This window comes from Coturnix japonica, chromosome 18 (assembly GCF_001577835.2).
Source record: "Coturnix japonica isolate 7356 chromosome 18, Coturnix japonica 2.1, whole genome shotgun sequence".
Taxonomy (NCBI): domain Eukaryota; kingdom Metazoa; phylum Chordata; class Aves; order Galliformes; family Phasianidae; genus Coturnix; species Coturnix japonica.
Window position 1 is genome coordinate 6458010 of NC_029533.1, and position 10433 is coordinate 6468442.

The window sequence follows — 10433 nt, forward strand, 5'->3', positions numbered from 1 at the left end:
AGCACGGCTGTGCCGGCCCGGCAGGTGCCAAGGCACTCAAAGCAGGATTTACTGATTTGTTTGTAATGTATCTACTGGTCTCTGGAAATACTCTAAACACTGAGTTTTTGCAATAAACTTGTTCTTTTTTTAAAAAAAAAATTATTATTATTTTTCTTTTGAATTATGAAGAATCTCCCTTCTCCCCCCCTAGGGCTGCTGGTGCAGGAGGGCTGTGCTGCTGCTTATCACATCCTGGGGTTGAAGCAGTGTGCCTGCCCTGCAGCTTGGGTAACCCCACATTGTGTATGAGCTGCCTGGAAGCTGGTAGCTTAGTGCTGATCTCAAGGGTACTCTTGTCAACCCCTACAGCACAGGCCTGATTGCGAGCGGCCGCTGCTGCTGGGTGTGAGTGGGAATTGAAATGGTGCTACTCAGAGAGGTGATCTGCATGCCTTCAAGAAGCAGGCAATCATGTCATTATTCTATCATCTCTCTCAATTGCAGAATGCTTTCTACTTGCCAGGCTAGACAGCAAACCAAGCGAAGAATCACCAGGGTAGTTGCACTAAATGACAATTTTCTCCCCCTCAAACCTCCCTCCTCTTGATACCAGTTGAGATGATGTCCTCCCTCACTCAGTCTGTAACTCCCAGAATCACCAGCCCCTGCTAACAGTGCTACAACTGTGCCGCATCAATCCAAATATGGGTGCATATATTCAATTAAGTCCTTGCAAATTAAGTACTCGCTGAAAGACTCATCACACCACTGATACACATTAATTGCAATTTGCTTTCATTCCAGTTGCAAAAGTCCTGGAGCAGAGATGATGATGTGTGCAAGCAGGGCAGACAGCACAAATATCAGAGTGCCAGGAAGCTCATCAGTCTCCAGATCTGGCTCAGTTACAGCAGCAAGCAAACATTATTTGCAACAACATCCACAAAAGAACAACAGAAGAGCTTCACAAAGGCTGCACGCTGCTCCTGTACTTAGTTATAAGAGCACATAAAGCTGTAATACTATCACATGTCTCCCAGCACACAAGTTTGAGTAATTCTTCCCACCTGGTTTAAATTAATGGTCCATGACCCTCCTCTGTTATCCTGGTCTGAAGGCATTAATGCCAGAATAAAACAGGATAAAAACACTTCTGCTCAGTAACTGTATATCTAATTTGAAGCAGTAAATAGGAGGACAGCGTGGGACAGAAGAGCTCGGTTCTGCAAGCCTCCACAGTCCCTTCAGAAGGGATTGTATGAGCTCTGTAGCCATCTTGCCAATGAGGGCAATGCCAACCAGATGTAAGCACAGGAAATTATACAAGGGCAGCTTGCAGAGGGCACAAAATGCCAACCATAGGTGTCTGTCCATCTTAAAGCAGAAAGCTGCCTTGTTCCTTGTTTGGGGGAGATAGATAGAGGTCTTTATAAAGAAAGCCCCTTTCTTTTCCCCCATTGAAAACTAAAGGGAACAGAACCTGTTGGCATTTGTCACTCGTTTTAGATGAGCTAACATCAGGTACACAGAGGGACAAACACCACTTGTTTAACAGCTAAACTGGTTTTGGGGAAAAAAAAATACCAATGAACCCAAAAAGAAGTGAAGTAGGTGCTTACAAAACAACACAAGTGTTTTAATGATTCCCTTCAGATGTTAGTTGTTAGCATGTGAGATCATTGTTTTCCAGCTGCCCATAGTAAACATGACCTGAATTTTCAGTGATGCAAGCACAAAAAGCAATCTTTCCCCCTCCTTAGAACTCACCCTGAAGATGTCTCAGAGTTCAGTTTTAGAAAGGCTCGTGTAACTGCTGGCGTTGTTTAAAGAGCAACAAAGAGAAAGCACTGTTTTCAGAGGAACTACTTTCTCCTTGGTGACCACTGGGTACCACTGAAAGGCAGAACCCCTCCTTTGCACTGGAAAGCCACACCGAGAGCACGTGTTTCTCTTTGGCCAGAGATGCTCTGCACAGAAATGTGCCCATCAGCACTGTGAGCACAGACCCAGGGGCCTGGGGACACTGGGCTGGGCTGGAGAGGGAACGGTTCCCTCTAGTGTAGTGCTGCTGCAGGAGGCATCCAAAGATGCTCTCAATTAAACAACCATGTTTTCAGCTGAAGTTTATGTACCTCCTATGGGTCCAAGCAAACTCCGGGGTTCCTGGCAGAGATATACACAATTTTTCCCTCCCCAGTGCACTCGCACAGACTTTTATTTGCAAGATGTGCAAACCCATGGCCTGTGCTAGCATAAAGCTCTTTTTTTCTTCCCCTGCAAATTGCAGCAAGTCATGCAATAAATCAAATATAACCCCCCACCCTCTTTCCTACAGCAGTTGTCAAGCCCCAGTTACGACAATTTGTGGTAAAATATTACTCACCAGCATTTTGGCCTGTGTGAGAAGCTCTGCCTCTGTAAAGACAGCCCCCTAAATCACTGCTTTGTCACAGAAGCCACAAGCGTAACCAAAAGACTTATTACACGCAGACATTATGAGAAGGAGGCCAACAAGACAATAGTTCCCCCTGCTTCCTTTTTGTCAAAGCTTTCACTAAGGCTCTGAACAGCTTTTGCTCCTTGAGCTGCTGCCGGCTGCTTGCTGTGGGCTGCTCAGCCTGTGGGCACTGTGAGCATCACTGGGAGCTTGTGCCAGATCCTGGCACCCCTCACCATGCCCCCAATTGCTTTGAGCACCAGAACAAGTTAGCAGAGGGAATGTGAAGTTACCACAATCTGAACAGCAAGCCATTTGGTTATCAGTGTCTCTCCTGCGCTAGGATGCTACATTTAGACGCAGTGCTCCAGGTGAGGGCTCACCAGCACGGAGATAATCTGCTGCAGAATGATCCAAAGACCCTCTGGCATGGTTTGATTCTGACACTGTCCCTTGGACAAATCCACAGCTGAGGCCAGTTTGAGTTTCAGCCACTTCCAGCCGCAACATATGAGCAAAATCACTTTAAACCTTCCCCTCACATGCCAGCTTCTCTCTGTTGGTGTCAGCATACCCTGGCTGCAGACAGCAGTGCTTTGGGGACACCTCAGTTCTCATGGGCACTTGTTATTCACGACTCAGCACTGGCAGCCAGGATCTAGCTCAGTAAATGCTGCACTCTGCATTCTAGAAAGCTAGCAGCAGGTGTAAGCGAAGAAACTGCTTGGTTTGCACACAGGAGAGCAGGGCAGGATCCAGCAGCAAAGGCTGAGCTCAGGTTGGGGTGCACCCACTGCAGGATTCCTCTGCTCTACAAAGGCAGCTGTGTGCTACAAGCCAGCTTTTGCTGAACTCTGCATCATGCATGCCAAGAAACCTGGCATTGGGCAACACACAGGGAGCAGGAGGCCCATGCCCTGCTAGGAGCTGAGCACCCTGCCCCTTCCCAAACACTGCAAGGCTCCCTGCCTGCTGGGAAACATCCCTCACCCTCCTCCTGCAATAGTCCAGGCCTTCAGGCTCTGAGCTCACCCTCACCACAACACATTAGTCACCAAAACGCTGCCTGCACTTGTATCTCCCTCCCTCATGCACCCCAGGCTGTATCAACAACAGCTTATCAGTAGCAGCCACTCTGAGGAACAGCCCCACGGGCACTATTGGTGACGTGAGGCAGGGCTGGATCGCTGCTGTCAGCTGCTCTCACCAGGCAGATCAGGTTGGTTTTGTGCCTCCAGGAAAAGCCAGACCCCTCCCATGCATCATCGGAAAGACCCAGAAGCAAAACCCAGCACAGAGCTGCCTGCAATACTTCAGTCCTCTTGGCCTCGGAGTCCTACAGGAGCACTGCACACCTCTGTCTGTGAGCTCAAAAGCTCTGACTGCAGCAATTCTGCAACAGAAAAGCTCCCCCCCATGTCCACCTAAAGGGGAGCCACTGGGTCCTTGCAAGACTTGTCCTCCTTCAGTGACTCAGCACAACTCCCCATGCTCTGCCAGAAGTAAAACATGTTAATAAACAGTACCTGGAAAGACAAGAGTCTCCCATTCACTGGCTGTTTGCCCCAGCTAGTGAGGAGTCTGAGCCCTGTATATCTTTCAATATCACAACCAAGAGGTCACAGAGAACTTGGAAACCAACTCCCTTTACAACAATTGCAGAAGTCCTGGTGCAAACACATCGCCTCAATTTTTAAATACAAAACCACATTCGATCTTTGGTTTGTAAAAGGTTTTCACTGAAGCTGCCCCCGTCCTTCCCAGCTCTACAGCGACAGCTTCGCACCTCTAAGATTTTTCTTCCATCTATTTTACACAGCCTTGAATAAGACAGAAGAATTCAAGAGTGGGCCAAGCTGGTCAGCTAAAAGTGCATGTAAAGCGATAACTGAACAGAAATGATTTATTTTTATAAGATCAATTTGTTTCTATGTAAAAGCGATGACAATAAATATCAGGACGCCTGTTTCTATTTCAAAATGCTATTTATATACAGAGGTGCAATTTGTTGCGTGCTTTCTCATTGGAAGAATAGCAGATAATTTACACGCTTCAGAGAAATTAATTGCTCTCAGTGTGTGAGAGCAGGAAGGGAGTAGATCTGTGCACCAGATTAATCCTGAAAATGATGCCCAGTGGGAACTCTCACCTGCCAGCCTGGAATGGGGTCCTGGGATGAGTGAGTCAAGTTACCAGGAAAGATGAGGAAATATCCCGCCTAGGTGATGTAAAGCAAAATGAAAGGCTGACCACATCCTGGTAACGTTAATTAGAAATAATCCCCCCCGACACAGGAAATTAAACCTTTCACGTGAAGTGCCAATTAAAGCTGTGAACCTGTAATGCAGTGCTAAGGACAGGGCATGATAACAACACAGGCTCTGCTGGAGGACAGCACTGCCCCCAGAGTGGACAGAGTGAAGCAGCTCTTCAGTCACCGCTGCCTTTCACCTGCATTTCACCTAATTCCTGCAGCCTTAGCACCAGCCTTACAGTAAGTGAAATATTAAACAGCACAAGAATCTCCCGCAGCTGTGTGTAAGGCAGCACACCCCAGACCCTATTTATAAACCAAGTGTTCAACTGTGATGAAGACAAACATTCCTGGATACAGGCGGCATCAGCAGAGACCAAACAGTGCAGCATCCTGTTAGCAACCAGCGTCAGCCAAGAGATGATACAAACATGAGCTTTTCAGAGAAGAATTTTTAATGCACTGGTAGATTCTCATCACGCAGTAAATTTTAAAATAGTTTGTAGTAAATGATGGAAAGTAACCCTTTAAATACCTGAGTTTGTCTGTATTAACCCTATGCTTCTTTTGCCTGCTTCTTCTTTATGCTTCAGCCCTATATCACATCAAAATGTGCTGGGAACCACCTGTGGCTCTCCTTGAACACTTCTAGGGGCTTTGGGGAGCAAGTCTCAATGGAGGTGCTGGGTCCTGCCCACCACAATGAGGCCTTGACCATAAACAGACAACACTAAAAAAGAAAGCTGGAAGATTTGAACCTGAATGCTGGAAGAGCAAAGACTTGAGAGTCATTTTCTCATCATTGCATTCTGCTCTATGCTCTTAATAGAAGTAGGGTTATTGCTACCTAGGAGGTCTTCAGCCCCTGTATGCAGCAGAACCCTCTTTCCTCTCTCCCCAAGTGCCCCAGCAACACCTGCTTCTTGTTAGCAAAACAAATAAACAGTTTGTTTCTAACCACAAGTATAACTCTCTACCACTGACATTTCTTTGCACGTCTCAGACCACAGCTTCCTTTTGAAACCCTAAACCTACATGCTCCCTTAGTTCTTTAGACTGTAGAAAGATGAGAAAAACAAGAAGCCGCGCAGAGGCAGAAGCGACAGTATCTACAGCAACAGCTGAAACAAAAACTAACTCAGGGGTTGTGAAATTCACAGTGTGGGGATGTTCAAACAGGCTGAGTGGTACACACTGATGGTGTAATCACATCTCAGGGGTGAGGTGGCAGTTCCCAAGCAGGGTTTGTGCTCTGGGCTGCCAATTCCCATGGCACTTCCCAGACATAGGTGAACCCACCAGGCTGCCCTGGCAGCAGTGCTCTGCTCCTGATACTCTGACCTTATGAGGCCATGGGAATGGCTGATAACAGTTTTGAAGACACCATACTGGTATTCATGTCCTGCTGTACAAGCTGTGCAGGGCAGCAGGTGATGGCACTGGGATGCAGGTGGGTGAGCAGCAATAGCTCTGCAGCAGGGTGCCAACAGCACAGCTGCTAAAGGAGAAGAAAGAACACTTTGGCTATTGGCTTCTGGCACTGCCCAGACCTGACAGCCTTCTGTGCAGCACACTGCAGCTCACACCTGCAAGCTGGGCACAGCATAGAGGACAGCTATCTGAGCTCCCCAGGTGCCCATAGCCCTGCAGCACACATTGCAGCACTGGTACAGTCCAAAAACCCGCCCAGTGTCATGAGTCGGCACAGCCTGCGTTATGTAAACTTTCCTCTCTACACCTCCTCACCTTCCTCGCTCCTTTCTATTGACAGCACCCACCGCAATATGTGCTCCCCCCCCCCCGCTGGGGCACAGCTCGGAGCCGGGGCCGAGCGGTGCTGCGCAGCCCGTTGGTTCCCTCTGCTGGGGGATCCAGGGTGGCAAAGCGATGCTTTCAGCTCTTTATACGGTATTTTTGAGGCACTGAAGTCACGTTGGAGTTGTTGCCGTCCTTACCCACACAACCCGTCACTATGCAAATCGGATTGTTTGAGCGTGACGCCTCTCGCAAAGCCTGATGCTTTAAAGCTTTATCAGGGAAAGGCCAAAGAGCGTATTTATGACTGGCACAGTTCACATATCAGTGCTATGCTATGACCAGTGGGGCAACCCACGCTCTGTATGTGGCACAGGTCACTGGGACTGTATCAGACTTACACCCCATCACTCACATGTCATGAAGTTTTTAGTATGTAATAAACACGCTGCTGGGCTACAGGGCAGCCAGAGTGTGTTAGGAACTCCCCTCTTGGTTTTATTTGCATAGGAAACTCAGCAGCAGAAAGGGTGTCTGAGCAGCACAGTGAATCAATGCCACTCGTGTGCACACCTTTTGCAACGATTAGAGAGCAATTAATTGGCAATATATCCACCTTCTATCATACAGCCATCAAACAAACTAAAAAGCAGTAACCCTGCTCACCTTCCACAGCAAACAGAACGTGATGGTTTTGTGTTATTAGAATAGAACAAAACAATTCTGTTTTGGAAGGGAAAACATCATCACATCCGACTGAAGCTGTTTCTATTTTGAAAGTCATCTGAGTTTTCAAGGCACACAGAGTCATTGCTGTAAGACACGGTACCTGCTGTCATAGAAGCCTGGTCAAAGAGGACATCCCAAGGCTCAGCTGGATGGAGGTGTAGCACAGTCTACCCCCACAGGACAAAAAGCATCTCCTGGTCTTCTCTTCTACAGGTATTACAAGAGGCCCCCTGGGAAAAACAAACAAATAAGCAAATAACCATTGATGAGAAAGGCTATTTTCAGGAAACAAGAGGAAATACAGAGAAAAGGCGTGAACATACAGGGTTATTTTTACTAAGTAGGACAGCCTGGGCCTCCAGACAAAGCAGCTGAGGTGGTTTGGTTTGGTTGGTTTTGGTTTTTGTTCACAGAAAGGACAGTAAGGAATGCAGATGCTTGAATCTAGTGCTGATTACCAGGGGGCAAAGTCTTCTTGGCCCTATGGATATTAAGAGTAGGCTCGACAACATAGCCGTGCAGTAGCTGCCCTATTGCACTTGGGGATTGCTTTGCAGCACGTACTGACGGCAGGAGCACAATTACTCGCTTTACACGTCCGTGTGAGAGAGAGGAGCGTATTTTATTAACGCAGTCCACAGTTGTGCAGACAACGAGGCAAATGCTAGAACAAATACACTGCAACTTATCAGCACCAGTCCGGGCGTCACACGGACCGTAACTAAATGAAGAACTTCTGATGTACTACCCGAAACAAAATCGCTCCTGTTCGTGCAGCGAGGAACGGACCTGCAGACCCGGATCTGCAAACGGTGACCGACACGGGACAACCCTGCGGCAGGAAAAGGCCCCACCGTGGCTGGAGCCGCCCCCGGTACCGCCCGACCCTCCGCCCCTTCCTCCGCCTCCGCGCTGAAGATGGTGATCCCTGCGCTGCATGGACCCGTCGGATGGGTTTCTCCGCACGGAGTAGAAGCTGCTGTGCTCTGTTGTTGGTTTCTTGCTGTTTTCATTCTCCCAGACATCTGAGAAGCACAGTGCCAAGATGGGGATTTAAGTTCACACACCTCTCAGCTCCGTCCTGGTGCAGGATGTTATCTGCTCTGCGCGGCGCTGCTGACTTAGCACAGCTGCTATATTTAGTGCTCAGATGGTTCCTGCAATCTAGCCCTGTGCTCGGATCTCAGCACTGCTCCCTCTGCCCCTCTGAGATGGGGTGGTTCAGATGGATACAACAGGGTTGGACAGGGTTGGGAGCAGTAAACAATCCGACCATTTATGTCGAACCAGTTGTGTGTTGCGGATCTGCTGTTGCTCGTGGCAATGATTTCAGCTCCGACCTGTTTTGCAGACTTGGCATTAAGAGCCGGGTTTACCTGTGCTGAGTGAGACGTGGGAACAGAGTGCTACAAACACTGCTTAAACATGGGCAGTAGCTCTGATCTAAGGAAAGCTGCATGGCCCTGACCTCCAACAGCAAGGGAAGCCAAAGGTGTAAGTGAAGGTGTGAGGCTGCAAGTAAATGATACAGGGCACAGAGACAAGGAAAATCAAGCCTGGCTCCAGCTAAAGGATTGGATGTCAGCCAGGTGCTTACATATTCAATCCCTGCTTCTGTCAAGAGGGAAATATAAAACATTCTACCTTGCTAGGCTCTTAGTGAGGAGCTACTTTTGACAATGAATTTGCACATCACAGGTACAAATGCTCTCCATGTGTTTGTCCTATTCTTGCAGGAAAATGGGGCTTCCTTTCTGAAGGAGGAAATCTGTGTCAGTGCTTTGACTTGACAAAGAAACAGACAGGGTGACTTGCTGCTGACGTTCATCCATTGAAAAGATGTTCCCTTGCCTTGCTGGCATCCACAAATAAAAGATAGTAGGGATGATTATGCACTGTGTTTCCTTACAAGCACAACGAATGGCAACACTTGGAACAAAGGATCTGCTGCAGGTTGCTGAAGGCAGCAGCTCTAACACCCATCGCTTTGCTGCGCCTGGTCTGAATCACATCCCCTTTTCTCCTCAACATTTTGTAAGTGGGGGAAGGGAGAGAGGGTGAAAGACAGTCTGCTTGGGTCATCTGCGTGAAGAAGAGGAAGTTTTCCCCTTAATTTTAGGCAGTTGTTTTTTGCAAATGTCAGACATGAGCTAAAAAGGTGTCACTGCTGAGGCCTTGCTCAGCTAGCTCCCCTGCAAATCCTAACATTAACTCTTTGAATGGTGGCTGTGTTGAACACGTAGGCAACCCCATAAAGGTCTGCATCATTTATAGATATTGCCTCTTCTTTTTATGAAAGCTCAAAACCATTCCCAAGCAAAGACTGCAGGTACACAGAGCACTCCAGGTCAAGCCTGGTATCAGGGCTGATGAGCACACATACTAATTCTGGAAGTGCTGACTGACTTAACAGCATGATGTGAGTTGCTGGCCATTAATTACTCAGGGCTGGTGTCATGCCACAAACGTCACTCGCATGGTATATGATCAGTATGGAAACAGTCATTCATCATCTCAAGTCTGTGTGAGGGAGTTTCAGTGTTACGATATACACCCTTTTCTTCCTCTACCATTTCCCCTTTTGAGTCTGAGAAAGAAGCAGCTTTCTTTTACGTACGAAAAGTTGCCTGTCTTCCAGGCTGTGGCCAACAAGAACTAGAGAACACAGGGCAGAACCTTTAGCATGGCTCAGAGACATCAGACCTCTGATACTGGATAGGGGAGGGAAATGGAAATCCAGCAAGGCTGTAAGGATTTTGGATGTAAGTCTTGCTGCCTATCAATGAGAAGAGGCCTGGGAGGGCAGCATCTTCTATGCTGACAAGATACAAGGTCGACTACACTGAACACTGTGTTATGGTCAAGTGTACAGTTCCTTATCTTCAAGTCATCACAGCTCATTTACTGAATTCACGTGTAAGGATTTCAACTCTGCCACAGCAGCTTTCACAAGCCTGAGTGTGAAGCTCACTCCAGGGCCTTGTAAGAGCTTTCCTTTATAGCAATAGGGAGCAAAAAGCACAGAGCCCTGACAGCTGCTAAGAATGGAAGCTGTGCTCAACCCTTATGTCAGTTATTGCATAATCATCAACTAACAGGAAGGAAGAGGCTCAAAAACCCAACCTACATTCACTAGGCCACACAATTAGGTGTTTTGTTAAACAACGTATCAAAAGCAACCCAAGGATTTTTACAGCTTATATATTAGAACTATTAAGACAAATACTCATGATAAGAGGTAGCCGTAATGACCACTTATGGCCAACACACACAAGC

The 10433-nt window shown here is 47.6% G+C and overlaps 1 protein-coding gene across 4 annotated transcripts in view; it reads right to left on the minus strand.

Moving 5' to 3' along the window:
* Positions 1 to 8051, minus strand: part of ARSG (arylsulfatase G) — a 36980-nt gene extending 28929 nt beyond the window's left edge. For 2 of the 4 annotated variants that reach the window (XM_015879747.2, XM_015879742.2), the window contains exons 1-2: positions 7947 to 8051; positions 7258 to 7387 (exon numbers count right to left, since the gene is read on the minus strand). The gene's annotated coding sequence lies outside the window, so the exon portion shown is untranslated. Of the gene's footprint in view, positions 1 to 7257; positions 7388 to 7480 lie in introns of all 4 variants that reach the window. The other 2 variants (XM_015879743.2, XM_015879744.2) reach the window with 2 other exon arrangements.
* Between the last annotated feature and the right edge of the window lie 2382 nt (positions 8052 to 10433).